The 27,427-nt window shown below is 47.9% G+C and overlaps 1 protein-coding gene and 1 long non-coding RNA gene across 4 annotated transcripts in view; one reads left to right on the top strand and one right to left on the bottom strand.

Annotated features, from left to right (window-relative positions):
- Positions 1-16,699, bottom strand: part of LOC102550239 (uncharacterized) — a 40,520-nt gene extending 23,821 nt beyond the window's left edge. Inside the window, exon 1 of the long non-coding RNA XR_005491269.2 lies at positions 4,371-16,699. This is a non-coding gene — a long non-coding RNA (uncharacterized LOC102550239). The remainder of the gene's footprint in view (positions 1-4,370) is intronic.
- Kcnj6 (potassium inwardly-rectifying channel, subfamily J, member 6) overlaps positions 1-27,427 on the top strand; it is a 247,037-nt gene that overhangs the window by 200,348 nt on the left and 19,262 nt on the right.

The raw sequence follows: 27,427 nt of genomic DNA, 5'->3' as shown, positions 1-27,427 counted from the left end.
TGGGTGGATGGATAGATGGATGGATGGGTGGATGGATGGGTGGATGGATAGATGGATGGATGGGTGGATGGATAGATGGATGGATGGATGGATGGATGGATGGATGGATGGATGGATGGATGGATGGATGGATATTTAGATAGATGGGTGGATGAATGGATATATGGATGGATGGATGGATGGATGGATGGATGGATGGATGGATGGACAGATGGAGAGTTTGCTGAGTAGATAGATGGTGAGCGTGTGTGTGGATCAATGAGCAGACACACGGAAGCACTGGTGTATGGATAGATGGGTGAATGCACATGTCAGCAAGTAGAGAGGCAGACAGGTAAAGGCAGAGGTTCTAATTCCAAGAAGTGTATGGGAGTCAGGTAAAAATAGTATTATTTATATGCTCTGGAGCCATTTACTAAGAAAAATGTCATGGAAAATAACTAATCAGGATAAACTCACATGAAAAAGAAGTCCTAAATTTAAATACAAATATAAAAACGAAGGAGGTAAGGGATGGGAGTAGGGAGAAAAAGCAAATGAAAAAACAATCTGCAACTCCCAGAATTCTGTTCTTCTGAGCCAAGTAAGACTATTTGGGGTTGTTTTCTTGCTTTTTCTCTAAAGAACTGAAAACCAGCCCTTTTACCCAGCTTGCCTCTGTGTGGGATGCAGGATTTACCTGCCTGATACCTGCACCACACCCAGAACTCAGCTGTCATCGTGGAAAAGCACAGCTCAGACTGTGTTTTCTGGAATCCTTTCTGCCCCTCTCCACTCTCACACTGCAGCAGGAGACTAGAGCTTATCCTGAGCCACTGGAGGTACCAGTCTGTGTGGCTAGAGGCAATAGCCCACCATCCACTGCTGGGAGGGTAGCGGGAACTACAGCATCTCTAGATCTTGGAAAAGAACTCGAAGCAATTACCAGTTTCTCCCCCGGTCAGTCTGACTGCTGATTACTGCACCAGCCTGGCTGGGAGCCCTGTTCCTACCGGCATCCGGCATCCGGCATCCGAGACCAGTTCTGCGCTCACTCCTAATAAGATCTCAGACCTTCGCATCGCAGACAGGGGTTGGAAGCTACTGGGCCTGCCTACAGCCTTCTCTCCTGCCCTTGAGCTCAGGACTAATGGCATTGGAACTTTATTTTAAGTGTTATAAGGTCCTTGTTATAAGGGTGTCCTATATATGCTGGGATCCTTACAGATCCCAGACTTCTGTCCTCTAAACCCAGCAACACCTGCTGCCCTCAGTTGTGACAATCAAAAACTGCCCCCAGATAGCTAATTTTCCCAAGTAGGTTCACACACACACACACACACACACACACACACACACACACCTAGAATCCCTGCTGTGACCTGAATGTCACCCCCTCTCTTACCCCTGGTTTCTTGTTCAACAAGGGCTCTGCCCCACAAATCTCAGAAGATGGGAGGCCCTAAGGAGCTAACTCCAAAAATTGTCCCTGGAGACTTTTGGATTCTTTTGCCGGCAACAGTGGGCCAACAAGCTGACTCCTCATCAGCCCATCTCCAGGGCTTGCTCTGCCCTTTCAGCATGCTGGCCCTGGGCACAAGTCAAAGGTTAATAAAGTCTCTCTTGCATACCCTTGTGCCACGGGTAGCAGCATCCACAAACCGACCCCGGCTTCTGGGCACCCTACACACACCCCCACATACCCTCCTGGATTCTCTGTGGCACCTCAAAGGGCATTAGGATTTTCTACCCACTTTCAGCTGCCTGTTAATGTCTGGCTATAGAGTTCAGTACCGATCAAAGTGCAGGGCCTCTGTTACTAGCTGGGCACCCACGTTGCCTAAGTAAGGTTCTTTGTGATTCCAGAACCTTCTGGAAGGGCTCCTGCACTTTCTCTTAGTCTTAGCCCAGGGGTCACTGCCCTACACTACAGACCTCAAGTGTCCCTCCATAGCAGTTCTGAAGCTATGCAGAGCCCCAAGTCATCTGTGAGTCTAGCTGAAACACTAGCTCTGACTGTGTCAGTCCAGGCAAGATTCAGCATTTCCAGAAAACTGGCAGGAGCCCCCAGTGTAGCAATGTGACTGGGGTGCCAAGCTGCAGCTAGAAACTTTCCCAGCAGGTTCCTTCACTGCCTTCTGAAGATGTGGGAGTTCACCTTAAAGATGATTCTAGAAATATACATTTGGAAGTCAGGGTAACCGACAGACCTCTAATCCTGAAAGGGAGAGAAGTCATGGAGGGGTAAGCTTCTTGGGTCACTGTTGCTGGCAAAACAATCCAAAAAATTTCTAGGGACAATCTTCAGAGTCTAGAGTTCAGCTCCTTACAGCCACAGCCTGCCTTCTCCTGCAATTGGAAAATTCTTCATAGGCAAGGAAAAACTGCATCTGGGGAGGGGGACTGGGATTGGGGGCGGTCAGAGCACCCCCCAGAGCCATAGACACCACAACCACCCCTTCCAGAGGATCAGGGGCCAAGGAGCCTACGACCCCGGACTTTCTAATTCCCAATTCTGAATTTCCAATTTCCAATTTCCGGCAGTGGCAGCACTAGCGGAGCAGCAACCTGGAGCTTCAGACCAAGGATGAAGATGCGCGAGCGCCAGCGCCACCTGGTGGCGTAGTGGCCACACAGCCCACCTCTGCCAGCGCAGAGGTAGAGTGGTTAAGAGGAAAAAGTCACTCACAGACCCAGTCAACATTCCTTCTCTGCTGGGGTTCAATCTGTGCAGTTGTCACATCTCTGAAATATAGCAACCACCTATGAAACTCCAGGTTCAAGGAAAGACTTTGGGTTTTCAGCGGCCATTACTTCAAAGTGAGCCTCAAACTACTTCTGATGCTGGAAAAATACAGTTAAAAATTGCAGTCCAGTTTATAGCTCCCAGCCCCAACCCAGGAGACACTTACAGAGCTGGGTAAAGGAGGGTGCACTTCTGCTCTTTCAAAGGACCAGGAGTTCAGTTCCCAGCTTCCACAGCAAGAGACTCACAAATGCATGAAGAGAGACTTGGGGGGTGGGGGGAGCAGGCAAAGAGAATTATCTGGGCTAAGCACTAATCCAGCAGGGTTTCCTGAACCTGACGGAAAGGCTGGGAGACAGGACAGGGTTGAGGGCTCTCTGGGAAGAGCACCCCTCCCCCCCCTTAGCCACTGTCAAAGTGCACATTTCTTGCATTCGCTCACATCAGTTGCCGGCTGTATGCACCCTGTGGTGAGTTAGGAATTCAGCAGTACAGAAGACTCACATCCAAGTAAGCAGAGGAAGGCTGAGAGGGAAGTGAGGAGAGATGGGGGACGGACAGTGCCCCTGCGCAGGCTGGGAAAGCGGGTGAGAGCCCTGTAGGACATACCTCAGACTGCAAATTGCACTGTGAGAGCATCCAGGAGAACCCTGCAGGACAGAGGAGATCCCCTGGTTTTTCTCAAGGCCTCATCAGGTGTCACAAGCGCCACAGAGAACCCTCTTCCCCAGCCTTTTTCTGGTCCACCTAATAAATTCCTCATTCTTCAAAGCCCACCAATCTTTTATAAGAACTTCCCTGTGCAATGGCCACCTCCAGGCCCCTCCCTTCTTGCTCTAGAGGAACCTCTAAGGTTATCAAATATACCCATCTGCCTACTGCACCAGGGTCCCCTCCTTGCACTGAGTGCAGCCAGCCCAGAGCCCAGCCTGTGGGGTGAGCCAATAGGATTTAACAAGCAAGCTGAAGCTCCAGGAGTAAAGACCCAAGGAGCCACTCCTCACAAAAAACAGGACTGGAGGAGGTTGCAGCCCTAGTAACCCTCTGACCTCAGGTGATGTCCTGAGCTGCAGGATACTAGGAGCCGACCAGTAGTGGGACTGCCTCCCACCCTCTTGAACGCCCCAGCCTGGCACCTGCCAGCCACAGGGCTCTGCAGACAATGTCCCTTCCTGCCTTTGCTTCCCTACCCCACCTCCTGTTTCTCTCCTGCTCCCTGCCCCACCCCGCTCCCCGTTCTCTCAGCCTCCCTTGTTTGCATCCATCTCATACTCCATAATGACGTCACTTTAAAAGTCTTGAGAAATTTATATTATAAAGATAATTTAACCAAAAAGCATTCATCTCATTTAAAAGACCACATATGCACGCACGCGAAACACGTGCGCGCGCGCGCGCACACACACACACACACACACACACACACACGAACATACACACAGACAAACACAGTCTTCATTATCTTTTGATTTAAATACAAGCCTACAGCAAACAACCAGGGGTAGTACATTTAAAGTGTATCTTGGAACTTAAAAAAAAAAAAACATTTTAAATCAAAAAGAAATATCAGAGATCCCACGCCGATGTGTGCAAAAGAAAAGAAGGAAATAATGAGACCCCCGTGGCTCATGGAACCAAAACCTACCAGAACGAAGGCATATTAGTCAGTCAGTCAGCGTTCCACTGCTGTGACAGAATGCCTGGGGAAATCACTTCGAGTGGGAAGAAGTTCCTGAGGATTCCCGGTTTCTGAGGTTTCTGTCCGTGGTTACTTGGCCTCCTTGCTTCAGGGCTGAGGTGAGGGAGAAAAAAATAAGCGCATGTGTTCTTATGCATCTACATTGGCTATTCTTCCAGCGGTTTGTTTATTTTAAAGTGAGTTATTAGTTATTTTTAAGTGTGTGTGTGTGTGTGTGTGTGTGTGTGTGTGTGTGTGTGTGTGCAGTTGCTCGTAGAGGCCAGAAGAGGGTGTCAGATCCCCTGAAGCTGGAGTCACAGGCAGCTTCGAGCCAGTCATGGATACTAGGAACTGAACTCAGGTCTCACGGAAAAGCAGCAAATGCTCTTAACTGCTGAGCCATCTCCACAGCCCTAGATAATTATTTTTTTTAATTGTAAGCATTCTGCTTGTGTCCTAGATTCTAGACCCTTAGCTGATAATTTTAACAATTTTCTCTATTCCTTGATGTCTTTCCACTTTGTTGATAATGACCTTTAATACATAGAACTTTCTTCTGATTAAAGTCTTATTGCTTCTACTGTGATATCGTAGTCACGTGTCCACCTCCAAACCCAAAGCCGTGATGGCTGGCTGTGTTTTCTTCTACTTTTTTATCTTTAGCTTTCCTGCAGAGATGTCTTTTTATATATGAGTGAAGTAGGGATTTCTTTTTTTTTTTTTTTTTTTTTGGCATGCAGACACCCAGTTGTTCCAGGGGCATTTACAAATAGGCTGTTATTTCCCATTAACCAATCGTAACATCCTTGCTGAAATTGAATGGCTATAGGTGACTGTGGCTATTTCCAGACTCTGAACTTTATTGCATTATTTTAAGTGTGAAAAGTCAATCAGAGTGACCACGAAGGTTCTCATTAGGAGGAGAAAATCTCTAAAGTCTGTTCTTTTTAGTTCGCTTCACCCATGTGGGGCCCCATGATCCCCTCTGGCTTCACCCATGTGGGACCCGTGATCCCCTCTGGCTTCAACCATGTGGGGCTCCCATGACTCCTTCCAGCTTCAGCCGTGTGTGGCCCCAACTTCAGCCATGTGGGGCTCCCATGATCCCCTCCGGCTTCAGCCATGTGGGATTCCCATGACCCCTTCCAGCTTCAGCCATGTGTGACTCTGACTTCAGTCATGTGTGGCTCCCATGATCCCTTCCAACTTCAACCATGTAGGGCTCCCATGAGCCCCTCCAGATTCAGCCATGTGGGGCTCCCATGATCCCCTCTGGCTTGAGCCATGTGGGGCTCCCATGACCCTTTCCGGCTTTAGCTACGTGGGCTCCTGTGATCTCTGAACCGGCTGCTGGAATTTTCACAGGGACCACATTAAAGCTGTATATTTTGGGTAATGTTGCCGTCTGAACAGTATGAGTCTTTCAACCTGTGAACATAGCATGTCATTCCGTTTATTTAGTGTTTTTTTTTTCAGCATTATCTTGTATTTTTCTGCATGGGAATCTTTCATTTCCTTAGCTAAGCTTATTTTAGTCCTTAGGAGTCTCTTCTTTTAATATTATTTTTATCCAGCCTCTGAGAATTTCATAAAGAATTATAGTGTAGTTGATCATATCCCCCTCTCTCTGGGCCCTCCTCAACATGCCAGTCTCTTGGCTTTATGTCATCTTTTTAAGCTGCTGAGTCCGATCAGCGTGGCTCACATGTGTATGGGTGAGGCCGTTCACTGGACTGTAGGGCAACGTACTGAGAGCTCCACCACTAAGGTCATTTGTAGTCATATGTTGATTATGAAAAAACACCTTAAATGATCTAAAATCTGGTACATGAATTATACTTACATTTAGTAGAAAACAACTATTTGCCACCAAACGTACAGAAGGGCCTATTGATCATCAAACATCTTCTCACTCCATGGTGTCTAAACCAAGAGGTGGGGAGGAGGGCCACAACTTATCAAACAGCTATGAACTCTACGTTACTCCTTTTAATATATCTTTATTCACTCTTTGAGAAGTTCATGCTGGGGATTTAGCTCAGTGGTAGAGTGCTTACCTAGGAAGCGCAAGGCCCTGGGTTCGGTCCCCAGCTCCGGAAAAAAAAAAAAAAGAGAAGTTCATACGGGTATACAATGTATCCTGGTAATACCCAGCCCTGACTCCTCTCAGTTCCCTCCATCACTGCCGGATCCCACTGAATTAGTGCTGCCTGTCTGCTCCTGGGGGTGGGGTGGGACCACACAGCAGAGCGTGGGTACCAGGAGCCACGCCCCTGACCTTCTCCCTGAGCAGCCTCCAACTACCCATAGCTCCCAAGCTGGGGGCGGAGCTTTAAGAGCCAGTCCCTATCTTGACCGCCATGGTCTTGGGTAGGTTTTGTGCAGGCAGCCATGCTGAGAGTTCATGAATTTCAAAGTTCTGTCATGTCCAGAAGACACTATAGGTCTCCTCCCAACCTTCAGTACTTTCAGTGTCCTCTCCTACAATGTCTCCGGGTCTCAGGAGGGAAGTGTGATGTCGATGTTCCACTAGAGGGCGCCTGTCAATCTACTGCATGTGATACTATTCCCTCTCATCCTTAAACTAAGGACAAACTGGGACACTAGAGAGCAGCAGGACACACTGAGAGTGGGCTACTCTAAGGTAAACTGCTTCACTTGTGCTGGTCACCGTGAGACCATTCAAAAAGAGTTTCCTCCTCCTGAGGATTGCAAAACCAGTGAAGGCAAGTCCAAACCACATAATGTCTCCGAACAAGTCTTGGCCCAACCCTTGACATTTCCAACATGGGGAATGAGAGGAGCCTCAGGGATAGAGCGAAGGTGGACAGCATGCATAAGAGGCTCTGCTGTGTCCTAGTGAGAACAACATGGTCCAGGGATCAGGCGGGACCATGCGAGAGACGAGGTGCTTAAAGGCAAGTGGTGGGCCATCTCTAGCCCTCTCTGCAGCACAGGTACAAATAAAAGAAGGTCTGTGGCGGCTCAGTGGGTGGGAGGGCTGCTCTCCAAGCAAACCTGACAAATGAGTTCAAGAACCAGAACGCATGTAAAGGTGGAAGGAGAGAACCAACTACACAAAGTTGTCCTCTGACCTCTATACACATAATGTCTCACACACACACAGTGATGAGGATGAGGAGAACAAGGAGGAGGAAGAGGAGAAAAGGAAAAGAAGAAGGAGGAAGAGGAGGAAGAGGAGGAAGAAGAGGAGTTTCCTTTAAAGGGGAGCATCCACGGGCCCCAAATCACTTTTACATTCTTACATTTTCTCCTTTGTCTGGGGTTCAGGAGGCTCCTGCACTCTAGGCCACTGATTCACTGCTTGTGACCATCCTTAGTGAAGTAGAAAAGATTCCGCTGTGGTAGAAAGAGGCACATGAGAGAGGTGCCTGACACACCTGGGAAAGGCTACACAGAGGACGAGATTTGTACACGACTCCAGCCTGCGTCAACATGCAGAGTCCCAGGAAACAGGCCTCCAGTGGCTTGCAGGAATCATGAGATCACTTAGCTGCCGGCATCCCTGGAGCACTCTCTAGCCTGCCCCCATCTCCTCTAAACTTCAGACGATCTCCCTCACCCGGGGCCATTATGCTCTGACATCTACATCTTTGTAAGAGAGCTAGAACATGTGCACTGCTGGTGACGCTTCTAGACGGGAAAAGGCTTCAGCTGCTTTGGAAAACAAACATTTGGGTCCATCAAAGAGGACGGGAAAAAGCCCAAAGTATAAAGGCTGAGCTGAGCCCTGAACAGCAAACCTCAGGGACAGTGTTCATCCCCATGGTGGCTCCCATCTCTTCTACAGGACTACAGCCCAGGCATAGAGTCAAGTCCATAAGAGTCCAGCAACATATGGGGAAACTGAGTCAGCAGGCCCATGCCTACCCAGCCTCCCTAGACTCCACAGCTGAACCCTGAGACAGTGACTAGGACATTGACCCTGCCTGCCAGCCATAGTCTCTTCCCTAGTCAGCCCTGTTACCCCTCCTCTTGCAACAGCTTTCCTTCTCCACACCCTAACCCTCTCTTCAGTCACATCCTGGGCCTGCTTGTACGCCTCAAATACAAGACATAGTGGTCAAAGCAATCTGCTATGGAGTAGGAGTAACCGCTGTCCCCTGCCTTGCCAAGTGCAAGGGCTTTGTGGCCATGCAGATGTCCCAAAAGGATGTCTGGGTCCCTCCCCCACCTTGTCTAACAAAGTGATTTTATTTCATCCCCATGGGTGATTTATTGTATGCTGGGCTATGGTTGGGAACAACCCTATCATTACACACTATTAGTGTGATATACTTTTTTTTTTTTTTTGGAATGATATAGTCCAATCTTTGATGCTGTTTCCAGTATGCTCAGAAAAAAACAGAAAGTGAGGCCTGCACATGACCGGCAACTGTGAGGGGCCCCTCGAGGGCCCTGAGAGCAGCATTTTGATGTAGCCGATGTGAGTTTTCTGCACAGACTCGGCTCTCACAGAGCAGCCAAGCAGCCCGTGCTGGGAAACTATTAAAGAACATCTCGTTTGAAAAATGAGTTAGGAGTATTCCCTACTTGGTTTCTGGCTAATGTAAACACTGAAAACAAATTAATCCTTTGGGGAGAAGAGAGGAGGAGGAGTTTTATGTTCTGAATGTGGGCACCAACGTTTCCAGGCAGAGATTTCACGTCTAGGGAACAGAAGGGAGAGGGGGGCGGGGGTCTGGGTAGTGGACGTTCTGGGCTCTGCTCCTAAACAGCTGAGAGACTCAGCATACGTGGCTGCTGCCTCTGTTTCCCCATCTGTTCCAGAATGGTCTCTGAAGGAAAGCCATGTGTGTGGCCGGCTGCCTTTGTCCATGCTTTTTCTCCCCTGTGGGTCTCGTGCCTGATGCTCACCTTCAGGTGCTCAAGGGAAGCAAAACCCAAGCATGTGTTTCTGTTTCACCCATGCCACAGACAAGCCAAAGAGAAAGAAAAAATAAACCTCTCCATTGTCACCGCCCACTTCTGCAGGGCTTTCCAAATCCATCGAAAGTCGTACACAAGCGGCCCTTCTGCCTGCTGCAAAGTCTCAGCAAATGAGAAGCCCTCCCAACGTTCCGCACTGCAGATATTTCAGGACCGCTTTTAAACAGCTGCGGCTGCGCAGTAACAAACTTAACGGAGAAAGCCGGCGAACGTGGGCCGGTGTTTCCAAGGGACGTCAGTTTTCTCGTCACTACTAAATTGCAATGTCATGCTTGTCTTCGGGGACCAAATGCTTCCATCTCTCCATTGAATTCGCCGTGCATTCCTCTCAGACGCTTGAAATGACCCCGATCTTGCTTTTATTTTCCACTTCATCTCCAAAATGAATTCTCCGGTCATGCTGCGGCCACTACGAAATCAGTTAATTGGGCCCTGACTGCGAACGGCCATGGCCCATGGCTGCCTGGATCGCAGCAGCTCTCTCTGTCCAATTGTAATAGTCACAGATGCACACCAACAGAAACTAGAGCCTTGTCCCGAGAAAAATACCCACGTTTCAAAAGTGAGTCTAAGCCTAGCAGTCTTAACGTGTTTGTGGTCTACAGGTCTGAGTGCAAACCTGGATCACCACCCTAGCAGCTTGCAAATCACCACAGGAAAGGGACAGTTATAGCATTGTAAAACACAGGCTTCAGAAGACACTGTTTGCCACCAGAGAACCTGTGTCCCGGGACACTTCCAAATCAGGTTTTAGTACACACGGGTCAACTGCAGCCCGTTCACTGCATTCTAGTTCCTACTTCTGTTAACTACTATTGCATACAGGATATGACGGCAAAATTAGGCGTGTGGTTTTTTTTTCCACCAATCTAGAATGTTAGGGTCACCCCATTGTCCACTATCCAGTCTGATAGATCCTCAGCTTAGTCCTGGCCTAATGCAAGGGAAATGGGGGGTGGGCAGTAGGGAGAAGAAGAGGGGGAGGAGGGAGAGGAGGAGGGGAGAGGAAGGGAGAAGGGAGAGGAAGAGGGGGAGGGGCACGGGAGGGGGAGGGGCGGAGGACAGGAGGATAAGAGGGTGTTTGTATCCCGACCCAGCTTGAACGACCCAGCTTGAACGGAAGCCTAGCTCTCCTGCCCCCCTCCACCGGTGAGATGGTGAATTCTAGCTACCTCAGAATCGTTATCAGAGATTTCTACCCAGAATGTCTTGCATGAGCCTCAGAAAAGACTGACTCTAAGGCTCCAGTAGTAAAGTAAGGGCCAGACATGGACATATTCTCCTCTCTGCTATCCCTGTTCCCCAGCCCATCCATGAAGGCTTCTCATGACCCAGGCCTGAGTCATCCCTGGTAGGGAGGCCAGCAATCCTATCAGAGCCTCTGCACTCCAGGAAGCACCCCATTAGTCCCAGGAGTTCCCACACAACCAACCCTACGACTCCATTCACACGATGCATGCACTCATCAATCAACACACAGAACACACACACACACACACACACACACACACACACACACACACGCAGAAACTTTAAATAACAGCTAGTGAGTTCACTTGGTTTCTGTATAAACACTAGCTTTGATTTTTCATGTTATATTATTATTTCAGAAAGTAATCTGGCTTCCACTGTGAGGCTATTGGCTCAAAGGTCCACATTATTACTGGAGATATATGTGTATGATGTGTATGTCTGTTCTCTCTCTCTCTCTCTCTCTCTCTCTCTCTCTCACACACACACACACACACACACACACTCAGGTACCTATGGAATCAAGGAAAGAGCGTCAGATCTCTTGGAACTGGAGGTACAGGTGCTTGTAAATCACCCTTTGTGGGTGCCGGAACCCAACCTCCAGTCTTCTGCAAGAGCAGCAAGTGTTCTCACTCACTGAGCCATCTCTTTAGCCCCTTAATTTGTTCATTCTTTTGTCCCCAAATCAACATAGTACCCGAATCAGATACTCAGTGCTAATACTTACTAAATCACAGACTTTTGATACATATACATGTATATATTAGAAATTATATATCTCACCTGATTTATGAGACATTTCAAAATAACAGAAGATTCACAGTGCCCATAGAATCCATAATGTTATTCACTTTCAAGTTGCTGTCAAATATTATCATCTAGTGGCTACCATCAAATATTTATTGAGTTTTTATAGGCAGCAGAAACAAAATCCTATTGGTTAGGGAATGAAAGTGGGTGTACAAAAATGTACAAAGTAAACAGATTTACTAAACTCCAGGGACTTACAACCTAGTTGAAAATGAAAACTTCCATCAAAATTGTTTGATAACATAATGAATCAAATGAGATATATAGTCAGTGGCTATATCAACAGGCGACTATGTGATGACCAGCAGTGGTGTGCACAGTCTGTAGGTCCAGTTGGCTATGTGATGGCCAACAGTGGTACACAGTCTAGGTACAGGTGGCTATGTGATGACCAGCAGTGGTGTGCACAGTCTGTAGGTACAGGTGGCTATGTGATGACCAGCAGTGGTGTGCACAGTCTGTAGGTACAGGTGGCTATGTGATGACCAGCAGTGGTGTGCACAGTCTGTAGGTACAGGTGGCTATGTGATGACCAGCAGTGGTGTGCACAGCCTGTAGGTACAGGTGGCTATGTGATGACCAGCAGTGGTGTGCACAGCCTGTAGGTACAGGTGGCTATGTGATGACCAGCAGTGGTGTGCACAGTCTGTAGGTACAGGTGGCTATATGATGACCAGCAGTGGTGTGCACAGTCTGTAGGTACAGGTGGCCATGTGATGACCAGCAGTGGTGTGCACAGTCTGTAGGTACAGGTGGCTATGTGATGACCACCAGTGGTGTGCACAGCCTGTAGGTACAGGTGGCTATGTGATGACCACCAGTGGTGTGCACAGCCTGTAGGTACAGGTGGCTATGTGATGACCAGCAGTGGTGTGCACAGTCTGTAGGTACAGGTGGCTATGTGATGACCACCAGTGGTGTGCACAGCCTGTAGGTACAGGTGGCTATGTGATGACCAGCAGTGGTGTGCACAGTCTGTAGGTACAGGTGGCTATGTGATGACCACCAGTGGTGTGCACAGCCTGTAGGTACAGGTGGCTATGTGATGACCACCAGTGGTGTGCACAGCCTGTAGGTACAGGTGGCTATGTGATGACCACCAGTGGTGTGCACAGCCTGTAGGTACAGGTGGCTATGTGATGACCACCAGTGGTGTGCACAGTCTGTAGGTGTTGCTGCAAAATTATAAAAAACAAGCTGTCTTTTTCCCTCACTAGATCCAGCACCACAGTGTCCCAAGATATCTGATATCTTGCCAGAAGCACACATCCCAATCCTGTGGTGGCTTAGTGTCCCAGCTGCCACATACTCTCTCAAACTTAATTCGCCACAAGAAAGAACACACAACACAACAACCTCTGATCCAAGTGATAAGATTTAATTGCCCACCTAAACATACAAAGCCCTATATACATCCATCCCTTAAGAACATTCATAACAACCTGTAAATACACAGAGTGGAATCTTAACGTCAGCCTCCATGTTCTCTCCATAGCTTCTCTTCCTCTCCTCCAGTCTCCCGTCCTTTCTGATCCGGTCTCCTCCTCAAACTTTTCTCCCACCCATCCTTTCTTCTCGTCCAATGGCAGGCCTTGTTCTATCTTGTACCTACCTACACCTGCGTGATGACATCATCCCACATGTAGGTACAGACAGGTTATGTGATGGCCATGAGTGGTGTGTACAGTCTATAAGTATAAGCAGCTATGAGATGACCATCAGTGGTTCATGCAGACCATAAATGAGTTAGGGTTACAGACCAAAAAATGACCAGGATGCACAGATGCCATTTAGAATTTCTGTAGCCAGGGAGAGTAAGGCTATTTCAGGGATGATACTGTGTTAATTTGGGGACAAAGGAATGAACAAACTAAGAATTTGATGTAGCTTGCAGGGCCGGAATACACAGACACCCACTGATGGAGTTGTAAACTTGAGGTATGCTATGATCACTGTGTCAGAACAGGTTGCTTAAAGGAGAGTTGTGACTCACAGTGCCTCACAGTGCCATGCTGTGGGGGTAGAAGGCAGAAAGGATGTGAGAGAGCAGCTGTGAGCATATGCCTTCAGGTGGTTCCCTGAGGAGACACGCATAGGCTTTCCTGGCTTAGAGTCATCTCAGCAGACTCTGGACAACACAGCTGCCCCTGGCTATGTGACATTTGTCCCTGGGTATATGAGCAAGCAGAAGGTGACCCAGACTTTGAGAACCCATAACAGAGTGGTTGTAGAAATGTGGGTCTGGACTTGTTGGTCTGCATTTGAAAACAATCCCCTGAATAGGTTCTATGCTTCCGCTAGCAATAGTGTCAGCAACACTCTAGAGGTGAGAGAACCAGAACACAGAAAACAAAAGTGTCATGTGACTCCAGAGACCTGGCATGCAGCCCTGGTGGTTTGCATGAGCTGTCTGTCCCCCATAGTCTTGGGTATTTGAGTACTTGGTGCCCATTGGTGGCGCTGTGTGTGGAGGCTTAGGAGGTGTGACCTTGTTGTAGGAAGTATGTTGCATGCAGTTTTACACTCTACCCACCTCTGTTCCAGGAAGTGACTGTGCTACCAGCCCTCTCCTGGCTTCCCTTGAACCCTAGGATAAAAGACACAGACACACAGTTGTTCCTTTTCAACTGGCCTTAAGGCACAATTGCTGGGCGCTACTATCTCCCACCTGAAAAAGTGTTTCCTTATCAGTTTCTTATCTCAGTCTCTCCCACCTGCCCTGAACTCCAGTTGCTAAACTCCCCTGACCACTGCCTATAGGAGCAGCCAGTGTGGCCACTCTGTTTTCAGATCTAACATGGTTGCCTGGTTCTCCTCTCTCCAAAGCATGGCAAACTCCTTTCTCCTTCCTTTCATTTCTCTCTCTTCCTGCCTCCTGGGACCTAAAAGTCCCACCTATACCTTCTGCCCAGCAATTGGCCCATGGCTTTTTGCTGACATATCAAGAACCAACTGGGGAACAGGACCTTAAAGTCAGCACTACCCCCTACAGAAGTGTGTCATTGGAGGTGGGCTCTGACAGTTGAAGACTCATGTCATTTCTAGTTCACAGCCTCAGCTGTGTTCCTTCCATTTGGTATTTGAGCCCTCACCTTCTGCTCCAGCCGACATGCCCACTCCTTACTGCCATGCTTCCCCACCATGATGGACTTTTATCCTTCTGGATCCATAAACCCCTCCCTCTATATATGAGCTGAGCTGCCTTGGTCACGGTGTTTTATCACAGTGATAGAAAGGTGACTAACACACAAGTTGATTCCAAAACAGACATGGAACACTGTTCCTGTCCTACACACACAAATGGAGGCACTAGTGCATACACACGCACAGGTGTGCACATACCCACCACAGACATAGACATACCACCCAGACACACACACACACAGACACACACACACACACACAGACACACACACACACACATACACACTTCAGCCAAGTCTTTAAATCCTTTAGAAAGACCAAAAATGAATGAAGAAAGAACTCAGGCTCAAATCAGCACCTTCAAGCTATCATAAGCACAATGCTAACAAGCCTAGCTTTGTGAATGACACCCTTAAGATGTAAATGCCCTGTGGTGTGCAAGACACTCCTGTATTATACCATCCGCTCCAGAACTTACCATCAAGGAAAGATGGAAAGGTCCCACTCTCCCCTTTAACCTGCCCCACTGCTGCAGAAGGGGCTGGTACTGTTAAAATTAAGCTCGTTCCAGCTCTCTGTGTATCTTCTTGCTTGCCATGCTGACTTCAGGGAGATCTCCCTCCAAGGAAGAGCAGAGAGACCAAAGGACAGAGAGTAGTCAGGAGAGGAGTTTCTTCCTCATCTTAAAACCAGGGAAAAATAAATGGTCCAACTCTGACAGGAACACTGTACCCTCCTGGGATGATCACACATTTGGCATCTGATTATAAATTGTTAGGCAACTTCTGTTAGCATAGGACCTAGCAGGCAGGGTAGAATTTGGTCCCCTGGTGGTGATTCTCTAAGCAATGGGTAAGGGGTGGCAGGCGTTTGTGCTGTCATACCAGGTCTCCATTTGTGCATAAAAGTATTTGGTTCTTACCTGTCTTAGTCAGGGTTTGTATTCCTGCACAAACATCATGGCCGAGAAGCAAGTTGGGGAGGAAAGGGTTTATTCAGCTTACATTTCCACGTTGCTGTTCATCACCAAAGGAAGTTGGGACAGGAACTGACACAGGGCAGGAACTTGGAGGCAGAAGCTGATGCAGAGGCCATGGAGGGGTGCTGCTTACTGACTTGCTTCCCCTGGCTTGCTCAGCTTGCTTTCTTATAGAACCCAGGACCACCAGCCCAGAGATGACTCAACCCACAGTGGGCCCTCCCACCCTTTTTCAGTAATTGAGAAAATGCTTTACAGCTGGATCTCACGGAGGCATTTCCTCAAGGGACACTTCTTTCTCTGTGATAACTCCAGCTTGTGTCAAGTTACTGGCAAAGCCAGCCAGTACATCACTGAATATCCAAAATCTGTACTTGATACTGTCAGAGTTTCCTGGATAACATCTCTCCATGCATGGGTCAGTATAAGGAATGAAGAGATTAGCCGGTATGTGTAATTTAGATCAATGCTTTAAAAGTAGATTTAGTCTAGGAGACTCATTTCTGCCTTCATTACACATGCATTTACAAGGATGTCCTGATTCAGAGATCTAGTCTCATACTCTAAGCAAAACCAAGTTTTGACAAGCTAGGAAATATTCCAAGTCTGAAGGGAGCATAAGGGCCCTACAACAGGGTCATAAACAGACCTTACCCTGACTTTACGACCACCAAATGTTAGTGGAGGAACCAGGCTCCCTCCTGAACATCACGAGCCTTATGTTGTGCTCAGTTTATGATATCCAGGGACGTTGCTGGGAGAGCAAAGAATCAGAATAGTGAGGGAGAGCTAGAGAAGGGTACTGTGTGACGCTATACGTGATGTTCTCTGCTTCAGGAGGGTTTTACCAAAGCAATGCTGTGCCCTGGGATACTTGTGGATGTGCACTTGGCCTGAGGCGCTGCAGTGGACTTTTCTTCCCCAAGGACCAGCCCGCTACCACCAATTTCCAGGGACCTTCATAAAACATATAGAATGTAAACTGGTTTGCCAACATTTGTCCAGTACTACAGTTTAGGACTGTACTTGTTAGAAGGAGCATCAGAAGCAGACGTTATTTTTGTAAATGTGTCCTGAGCTCACCTTTCTGGTTACTGTGGTTTCGGTACGACTTCTGTGAATTCATATTGTGGGTTCTTAGTCCCACCACAGGGCATTGTGGGTAGGCAGGGCATTGTGGGTAGGCAGGGCATTGTGGGAGGCACTTAGCTCAGGGAGGCAGGGCCTGCACAAAGGAACTAATGACTCCTTGGGGAGATGGATTAGCTCCCTGGGTAGTTTGCCCCACTCCACCTCCTGCATCTGTCATGCCTCTGCTCCCTGCCATGAGTTATGTAATGTCAGACTCTATCAGACAAGTGTCCCTTGCTTTTGGACAACCCAGCTTCCAGAACTGTAAACTATGACACCCTTTCTTCATTATCAGTTTGCCTCAACATGTCAACAGAACAGAAATTAGGTTAAGACACTGGCACCACTGCCCAGACTGAACCCCCAGTGAACGTGATTGTTGGGGGGAGGGTGGTAATGGGGGGAGGATGGGGAGGGGAAGCCCATATAGAAGGGGAGGGGGAGGGGGATGTTGGCCCAGAAACCGGGAAGGGGGAATAACAATCGAAATGTAAATAAGATATACTCAAGTTAATAAAGATAATAAAAAAAAAGACACTGGGACCAGAATGGAGAATCACTCTGCAAATGTCATTTGCATTCTCAAAGTCCATTGGGGTTATTATTATTATTATTATTATTATTATTATTATTATCATTATCATTATTATCACTATTACAAACTCTTTAAAGTTTATTTTGCTGAAGAGAATCACTTGTTTTCTTCAGTCAGTGATCTCTTACTTGCTGCTCATATCCTTGTCTCTAACCCACAGTGGTCCTAAATCTATCAAACTTAGATGTCTGTTTGAGTTTTGTGTGTGTGTGTGTGTGTGTGTGTGTGTGTGTGTGTGTATAATTGAATATATAACATCAAATTTGAATGTTATATTCAACATATATTTGCAAATCATATATATTCTGAATATATTTGAATAGCAAAATATTAATTATATGAATATATTTATTTAAATAATACATACTTCAGTAGATGTAGATGCTACTGCCAGTGAAAGAATGAACAGATTTGCTATCAAGAGGGAGAACAAACAGGCAAAATGTAAGCTTCCTTCCAAATACATAGAAATATACTATATATGTAGAGATATAAATAGACATATAATTATTGATCTAATTATCAAAGTCTTCATCGATCTAACTATCAAACTCAGATTTAGAGCTCTGTTGTATAATATACATATTCTATAAATTGTATAGTTATATATATTATATATACATATGTATTGTGCATATATATTCCTAGAGAACGTTGAAAGAGGACAACAGAGCAGTTACACTTCACGCTGAAACTGTCAACTGGAGAAACGGTCATATCTCAGGTCCCACTAACTTCTTCAAAGAAGGAGTTTTCATTATATTTTGAGACTTATTTTCAAGGAAAGGCTTTTAAGAATTCTAAGGCGAATTTTTAAAACATTTTCAAGAAAGTTTGTCCTTTACAGATACAACACTTGAGATAAGTAAATGGAACAGACTTCGTTTCTCTGCAATGTAATTTAACTGCTCTTAAGCTGCCTTAATTCCCAAGAGAAGAAACTTAACTTTTTCCATTAATGATAACTCACTTTCTGTGGGAGGGTTGTGTTTGTGGGGTGTGTAGGGGGTGGTGTGTGTATGTGTGTGTGTGGTCCATGTGTGTGTGTGTGTGTGTGTGTGTGCAGTGTGTGTGTGTGATGTGTGTGTGGTGTGTGTATATACTGTGAGTGTGGTGTGTGTATGTGAGTATGTGGTATATGGTGTGCATGGTATGTGTATGTGTGTGTGGTGTATATGTGGTGTAAGTGTGGTGTATGTGTGTCCGTGTGGTGTGTGGTATGTGTGTGGTGTGTGTGTGATGTGTGTATGTGGTATGTGTGTATAGTGTGAGTATGGTATGAGTGTGTGGTATATGATGTGTGTGGTGTGTGTATGTGTGTATGTGTGTGTGGTATGTATGTGGTATAAGTGTAGTGTATGTGTGTCCATGTGTGTGGTGTATGTGTGATTTGTGTGTGGTGTGTGTGTATAGTGTGAGTGTGGTGTGTATGATATGTGTATGAGTATGTGTATAGTGTGAGTGTGGTATGTGTGTGTGGTATACCTGGTACATATGTGTACATAGGGCATGCACCTATGCATGTGCACCGAAGTCAGAAGAAGACATTAGATGCCCTTCTGTATTACTCATAGCCTTATTCCCTTGAGACAGAGTCTGTCACTAAACCTGAAGGAGGCTGGCAGTCAGCAAACCCCAGCCACCCTCCTTTCTCCACCCCCAGTGGAGTTACAGATGCGTGTGTGGCCACACCTGGCCTTATACATGGGTGCTAGAATCTGGGCTCAGGTGCCCATGATTACAAGGCTAGTGTGGTGGCAATTCTTGGCTGTCAACTTGACCACATCTGAAATTAATTAAAACCCAAGTGGCTAGATATATCTGTGAGGGAGTTTTTTCTTAATTAAATCATTTGAAGTGGGAAGACCTACTTTTAATCCAGATATTTCAAGGTAGGAAGATTCAAACCCCAAACAATTTTCCACTATATTTTTTCCTCCGGGAACATCCGGACTCCAGGAATAATCCTGAATGTGGTATTTCCTTGGCCAACAGTCAAGGGCCAGAGGTTCTTGTCTTCAGGCTGAACAGTAAGGTCTCTGACATCATCTCTGTTTTACTGTTTATTCCCTCCACACCTGCCTACCATTCCTCCCCAAAGGTTACTTCCCTTCTACAGCCTAAGAACCAAGCTCCCTCCACCAGATCCTACACATGCTAGTTTCTGGAAAGCCCCAAGCCAGGAATCCATTGGCTCTAGTAAGAAATGAACAGGTGGCTGTCAGCCAGCTGTCTGTTGTGTATATCACTAAAATCCCTTCTCTGGGGGACATGTAAACAGTATCTACCCCTCCTCCTCTAAGGTCCCAAAGACAAGCACAGATAAAATCATGGTTACCCTGGGGAACCAATGAGTTTATAGGCTTGCTTAGAGAGCAGTGGGTAAGGGGTGAGGGCCTGGAGCTTGAGTAGACTTAAAGAAGCCACACTGGAGGGTCTGCACCCAGCACAGATGACTCCTCAGTAGCCACAGAAATGGAGTTCCCATTTCTAGTCCTTCCCAGCTGAAACACACCAAGCCCTTCCACGAGGCCACCATGTACAATTAGGGTAGAGTTGTGCACTAACAGTTGAGGTGTGACTGGAATGTCAGCAGTCAACACACACAGCTATGGTTGGCCTCACAGGTGGTGTCGTCTGGCTCAGAGGATGCACCTGCACACTGATGCACCTGCACAACAGTGAGTTTAAGAGACATGGATCTGCGGGTATCAGGGTATCAGCAGATTGCCCAAAGGGTCCTGAAGTAAAATGGTTAGAGCCACAACCTTGAAGAAACTAAATACCAGGAGACAGTGGAAAGGAAGAGAGGAGTGTGAGGTGTTCAGAGAGCAGGATGGGCAGAAAGCCTGACACCAGCAGCAAGCAGACACAGTGGGCGACACCACACAGCTCCCTGAAGGCTTTTATTCCACACGAACCAGACAACAAGTGGCAAACACATTCCTAATGAACAAGCACTCTCGATCAATACTGCTCAGCCCACCGTTGGCAGTGGCTCTCATGGGCCACCAGGAGAAGGGGACACCCACTAAGTGTCCTCAGGCAGAGGTCTGTGTTAGCCGAAAGATAGTCTCAACTCTGAAATAATGAAATAGTTTACGTAAAGCCCAAACACAAACTCAAATTGCTCAAAGTGAAGGGGTCCTTGAGAGTGTGGTCCTCCCGTGAAGAGAGTACACAGGCTCCTATGATCACAAAAGAGCTTAGGTGGAGTCACCGAGTAGGGGACGAGACTCTGAGGAAGTCTCCCATGAGATTCAGGTTCTGTCTTCAGTGAGGTAGGATTTCCCTCCCTTCCAGGATTCTACACCCACTCATCCCCAGCCTGAGGCTGACAGAGGTCAGAGCACCACCAGCCTGGCCAACAGTTTGAAATCCCCAGGAACCATGAAAATGCCCTTTCAGACAGAGGCCAAGAACATATCACTCCAAAGAAGGACCAAAGACCTCTCAGTGCGAGCTTGGCTCCTAGACCTACAACATTCCATCCCTCCACACAACTCAAACGACATGGAAGCTCTTTTCGATGTTGTTTCTGAGACAGCATCTCACATCACTCAGGTTGGCCTCAAATGTATAATGTTGCCAAAACTTATCTCGAACTTCTGATGCTCCTACCTCCACCTTCAAAGTGCTGGGATTGCAGGCGTAAGACCCCGCACCTGGCCATCCGAAGGCTCTTTAAACACAAACTCGCCCCCTTAAAAGACTCAACAGTTCACACCTATACTGACAGCTTCGGGCGTGGGATCCCACCTTGTACCTCTCTAGCCTGGACATCATTTCTCAGTAGTGACAGATGAGCCATTGAGCAAGGGCATCCTTTGTCACCTGCCAAGGTCACATGGCCACTCTGCAGCAGGTGCCCACTCCTGGTGAAGGGAGATGAGCTCGTTCAGGTGAGCATAAGACCCTGTCATCCATCCTCTCATCCCAGGGCAAGATCCAGGACCAAGAACCCTGATGGGGAGAAAGGGGGACAGATGGTATGTCCATGAGAGGTGGGGGCGAGGCTTTGCTGGATACATCATTTGGGGCCGACCAAGTATTTTAATCATTCAAGTGATTTACAAATTTCAAAGCAGAGAAAAACAAAAATGACTAAAGTAAATGATAGGTCATTTCTCCACCCACGGTGAGATGAGCTAATTCAAGCCAGGTTAGATTATATTAAAGACTATAATATAATTAAAGATTATATTATTGGGAAGCTGCTCTCGGGTGGGCAAGTTCACTGGACCAAGACCAGGGAAGTTGCCATGGGAAAGTGGGGAGGGGAGGGAGAGAGAAACAGGAAAAGGGCATGCACACAGAGAAAGAAGAAAAGGAGGGAGAGGGAGAGGGAGAAAGGAGAGGGGAAAGAGAGGAGGAGGGAGAAGGAGAGGAGGAGAAAAAGAGAAAAGGGGCATGCATACACAGAAAGAAGAGGGGGAGGAGAAAGAAAAAGAGGAGAAGAGAGGAAGGGGGAGAAAGGGAGAGAGGGAAAAGGAGAGGAAGAGAAGGGAGAGGGAAGAGAGGAGGAGGAGGAAGGAGAAGGGGAGGGGGAAAGAAAAGGGGGCATGCACACACAGAAAGAAGAAAAGAAGGAGGAGAAAGAAGAGGAGAAGAAAGGAAGAGAGGGGGAAAGGGGAGAGGAAGAGAGGGAAAGAGGGGAGAGGGGAAAGAAGAGAGGGGAGAGGGGAGAGGGAGAGACCAAGATATCTGGATCATATAGGGAGGAGCCTCTGGAGAAAGGGCGGCCCATCCCCTGGGCTGGAAAGTTCAGGATTGGAGACAGGGTGTGCCAGGTAGGAACTGAGGGATACTGGGAGAACCTGGAGGCCAGGTCTACTTTGGTATGTAAAATATGCACCTCAGTCCCTCATCCCAAGGTCTGCAAACCAAACAGTAAACTCAGAGAGAGGAAAATGAATAGGAGCCGATGAGCCCAATTAGCAACAGGACCACAAATGAAAAAGAGGGTGAGGAAACAGCTTTCAGACGGCAGCCTAATGCATGGCCTTAGGGGAATACTCTGAGGTTAGAGAGAAATCCACTTTCACCACCGCATGGACAGAATTCATAAAGGGCGGTTGGCCACCATGTGTTTCCTTCTGTAGAAAGAAAGGACTTTGAAAGAGTGACATTTAAGACAGTGACATTTTTAATTGGTAGACCTTCTAATAGGGGAGGGCTTTTGGAAAGCCAGGGGAAGTTTCTGATTGGCTTTAGGGTGTGCGTAGTAATCTCGGGTTCACACTATGGGGTATTTAGCAGCGACTTCCAATCTGAATAAGATCAAGTTGGCTTTCCTGTTTCAACTGGAAGAATGCTGGGTCCCTGGGTCTGGATCTGAGTCTTGTGTCAGTCACTCGGTAAAATCACTGGGTTAATGGTTCCCTTACATTATCGTGTTCTGAAGGATAGGGACATTGAACATGTAGCGCGTCAGGACTGTAGGCTCTTGCGGTTGAAGAACAGACAGAAGGGGCCAGTTGCAGGCGAATCTTCTTGACGTTTGAGCTGAGAGCATCTCATTAGCACCTCAAACGCATGTGCGTGTTGTTACAACTTGACCTTTTCAGATCATTTTTCCTTTTTTAGTAGTTCTTTGAGAATTTCATTCAATGTGTTTTTGGTTGTATTTAGCCCCGTCTAGCTCCTCCCAGACATACCACTCTTCCCTGCCCACCCGATTTTGTGTGTTCAACCTATCAAGTCCGGTTTGTGCTGCCCACGCACACTTGACTATTTGTCTGACCCAGCAGGGGGCTACATGCTTAGAAAAAACGACTCTCGCAGCAGCAGCTAGCTAGCATTGGCCAATAGCACCTCTGCTAGGAGCAGGACTTCATGCCAGTCTCCCATCTCTGTGCTGGATTTGTTATGGCTTGAGCGTGCACAGGTCTCGTGCGTGCTGTCATTACCGCTGTGAACTCGAACGTGAAGCTGCCCTGCTGTGTCCAGAGTAGAATGTTTCCTTGTAGTCTGCCTCTGCCTCTGGCTCCTACCACCCCCTGATATGCAATGTGATATGTTTTGTAAATCGCGGCATGGTGTGGTGGGAGGGGGTGCCTTAGCAGGCCATGCCGAGGTACCCCCCCAGGTCTAGTATAAAATGAAGTTTATTAGAGGGTATGGCAAGGGGGAGGTAAGAAGGGAGTAGAGGCAGAAAAAGCGAGAGAGAGACGGAGAGGGACAGGGAGAGGGACAGGGAGAGAGAAGGGTAGAGGAGAGAGAGAGGGAAAGGGGAGCCAGCTGGAAACATGCGGCGAGAAAAAAGAAGAAAAGTCAGAGAGAGAAAGTGTGTCAAGGAGTATAGGAGAGGCCAGTCTTCTCATAACAAGCCAGACTCCCACCTGGCTGTTGCTAGGTAACTGTTGGGCGGAGCCTAGAAGGAATGCTAGCATGCTAACATGCTAACATGCTAACACAGTGATCCCTGAGCCTTGGGGTGGAGGGGTGTGATATACATGTCCCATGAGGGCCTCACTCTTCTGCAGTCTCCTAGTCTCTGCACCTCAGCTAGTTGTAGGTCTCTGGGTTAATAACCAGCTACTGCAAACAGAAACATCTCCAGTGATGCCTGAGAAATGTATTAAGCTACAAGGATTATGAAAAGCCATTAGGAGGCAGGTTTAATACTATGTCCATTTAGCATAATAATAGTCACAGGTCTCCCCTAGGCCTATATCCTGTCTAGCCACAGGCTCTTGGTCAGACAAAGGTGTGGAGTATGGGTTTGATTTTGTGGCATGGGCCTTAACTGAATCAGAAAGTGGTGGGTTACTCCCATAACATTTGTGTCAGTACCGCACCAGTGGGTGTGCCTTGCCAGGCCAGTCACCATGGTAGCCTACAGAGTTCACAGCTGGGTAACATTTGTGGTCACTTTTCTCCTCCAGGAGTGTGTTTGGCACCTCCTAGCACTGTGAAAGCTAGTCAGTAGGAAAATGCTTCCTCTGGATGTCTCCATGTTCTACGACTCAGTGCTACGGTGTCTTTAGCAATAGGGTCTTGTTGTCAAGTTCTAGAGGGTAACCAAGAACACCGTCAGTTGCCTGCAGTGTTTGGAAGTCTATGAGACCTCGCTGACTCCAAAAGAGGTAACCCATTCTGGGCTCTACGCTTTTTGTTATCCTGTGGTGTCTAATAAGGGCATTGTCACTCCCGTTATAAGGTAATTCCATTTTAACTCTTATATATAACACCCTAAAGACCCCATGAGAACACCCCCACATCAGATGCACACATTCGTCAAAGGAGCAGAATATAAAACCACCAAGACACAGAAATCAGGAGCCTTCCTATCCACAAATGGAAAAACACATCCAGAAAGAAGTTAAGGAAACAATACAGCCCATAATAACAATTCCCATGCCAACGTGAAGTAAGGGATGGAAACCATGCCAGGAAGCTTGGTAGAGCAGGCCTGAGACCCCAGAACTTGGTGGGTACACACCTGAGACGGTAGGCGCCTCCCTGGTCCCTGCCGGATTCCTGGCCTGGAACAGGTGCTACATTTCCCACACAAGGAAATGTAACCTGTGGTCATGTAGGTCATGAGTTCTCCGTGCTAAGGAGGAATCTAGAGGACCCGAGGGCTTAGCCAATAAGCTTCCCTTCCCAGACATTCCTCCCTGCAAAAGGTATTTAATCTTGGGTCCACCTTAAAGAGTTGGTATGGATCCATTTTGCACGATGAATACTCAATAAACAGTTTGGAACCAAGGGCTGTCTCTGTCATCTACCACCACCACGGGGAGCATGGAGAAGGCCTTCACCACCACCACGGGGAGCATGGAGAAGGCCTTCACCACCACCACGGGGAGCATGGAGAAGGCCTTCACCACCACCATGGGGAGCATGGAGAAGGCCTTCACCACCACCACGGGGAGCACGGAGAAGGCCTTCACCACCACCACGGGGAGCACGGAGAAGGCCTTCACCACCACCACAGGGAGCACGGAGAAGGCCTTCACCACCACCACGGGGAGCATGGAGAAGGCCTTCACCACCACCATGGGGAGCATGGAGAAGGCCTTCACCTACGGAGCTGAGCGTGATGAGCTAAGCCAGGTGTTTCCACCCCGACCCCCAGCCCCAGGCTTGTCCTCAGCCTGTGGGCCCCCGACTCCACTCCCAACTCCTCCTGACTCAGTGATGCCTGACTGTCCAGTTTTGAAGCGCCCCATTCTGACTTCTTAGAGGGCCCATAGATATCCCGACACTTTCTCTGTCTGGTTTTCCAGCTGTGACTGGAGGCCGGGAAGTCAGGGAATACCAGCTTCGGCTCCCCACGTCTCAGACTGCATTTTCCCACCCCCGATCAGTGTCTCGGAGCTCCCCTGAAGCCCAGCACCCAACAGCAATGGGCATTGGGGAACTATAGTCAAGCACTCCCCTAGTTTCGCCTCCCCAGCGGCCATGCTCAGAGGTGGGGAGGGACACGGACCCACAGTGAAGACCAGAGTTTAGATCAATAAAAAGCCCAGGAGGACATAGTAGCCAGCCCATAATCCCATAACCCAGAAGTCAGTGAAAAGGTGTCCCTAGGATGGGCTGCCTAGATAGACCAGCCAAATCCAGGAGCTCTAGGGTATAGCGAAAGACCCTGCCTCAGTACTAAGGTAGAGGCAATCAAAGAAGACACCTGACATAGATCTCTAGACACACACACACACACACACACACACACCACATACCACATACACAACACACTCACACTTTACATACACACACCACACACACACACACACACACACACACACACACACACACACACCCCACATCATACACAAGCAGTACAAACAGTAATAAATAAATATTATTTTGGTGTTTCCAAGCAATTCCCTGAGGTTGGCAGTAAGTACCCCCAACCTTGGTAGAAGATACAAACCCTGTGCAGAAGGCAATGGAAGCCCGGAGAGAGGCTCAGAGGAAGCACAGACGGACGAAGCTCACAGAGCAAAGAGTGGGCAGGGGCAGGTGGGTTGCACAGTTACCACCATGACTGTTCCTGCACCATTCATATATACCCTACTTTATTCCATATAACATACATTATTTTGGCAGCCTTGTTATAAACCCTGAAGCATAGGATGCTGTCGGAGTTACATAGTCCAAAATTAGCACCCAGTCCCTGTCTTCAAAAGTAGAAGAATGTTCTGGAAATACCACGGACTCTGGAGCCCAACTTCCCAGATAAGAACCCAGGTTCCCCACACTGTGAAGGGCAGGTGGCCAGAGCAACACTCCACAACCGGGGACTCCCGTAGCCGGCTCTTCTCTCCTCAGATCTAGAGCCACGAGTCTGAAAGTTGGGCCCCAGAAGCCCCTGGGCAGACTTTGTCCCTGGCTTGTGAACAATGGTGCCCTGGGTGTGTCCTCACATGGCCTCTTCTCTGTATGTCTGCCAGAGGAAGAGGGTACCCTCGTTCTGGTGTCTTGTCCCTTCGTTTTCCTCATTGGCTTTAAAAACAGAGTCTTATCTCATGTAGCCCAGGCTGTCCCGATGCTCACTGTGTAGTCAAGAATGACCTTGAACTCCTGACCCTCCCACCTCCACCTCCCACGTGCTAAGAGTATAAACATGTGCCACCATGCCTGGCCTTTTCCTCTGTTGAAGAGGTGACAAGGATAGTAGCCCAGTCAGTCCCGAGAGACTCAAACTCCATATACACTCAGGGTTTCACAACATGAAGTTTAGAATCTGTCTTAGCTAGGGTTTTATTGCTGTGAACAGACACCATGACCAATGCAAGTTTTATAAGGGACAACATTTAATTGGGGCTGGCTTACAGGTTCAGAGGTTCAGTCCATTATCATCAAGGCGGGAACATGGCAGCATCCAGGCAGGCATGGTGCAGGAGGAGCTAAGAGTTCTACCTCTTCATCTGAAGGCTGCTAGCAGAAGACTGGCTTCCAGGCAGCTAGGATGAGGGCCTTATAGGCCACACCCACAGTGACACACCCACTCCAACAAGGCCACACCCACTCTAACAGGATCACACCTTCTAATAGTGCCACTTCCTGGGCTGAGCTTATACAAACCATAACAGAATCACCCCCATTGAGTCTATATCGCTAAGCTTCTCCTCTGTCTGTTTAGTCTGCTCACCTGTGGGCTAGAGATGGCCTGCATTTTACTCAGCAGGCTGTTGCAAAGATGAGAAGACC

The sequence above is a fragment of the Rattus norvegicus genome, chromosome 11, assembly GCF_036323735.1.
Source record: "Rattus norvegicus strain BN/NHsdMcwi chromosome 11, GRCr8, whole genome shotgun sequence".
Taxonomy (NCBI): domain Eukaryota; kingdom Metazoa; phylum Chordata; class Mammalia; order Rodentia; family Muridae; genus Rattus; species Rattus norvegicus.
The sequence above is the reverse complement of the archived record's forward strand: the minus strand, read 5'-3'. Positions and strand labels throughout refer to the sequence as shown.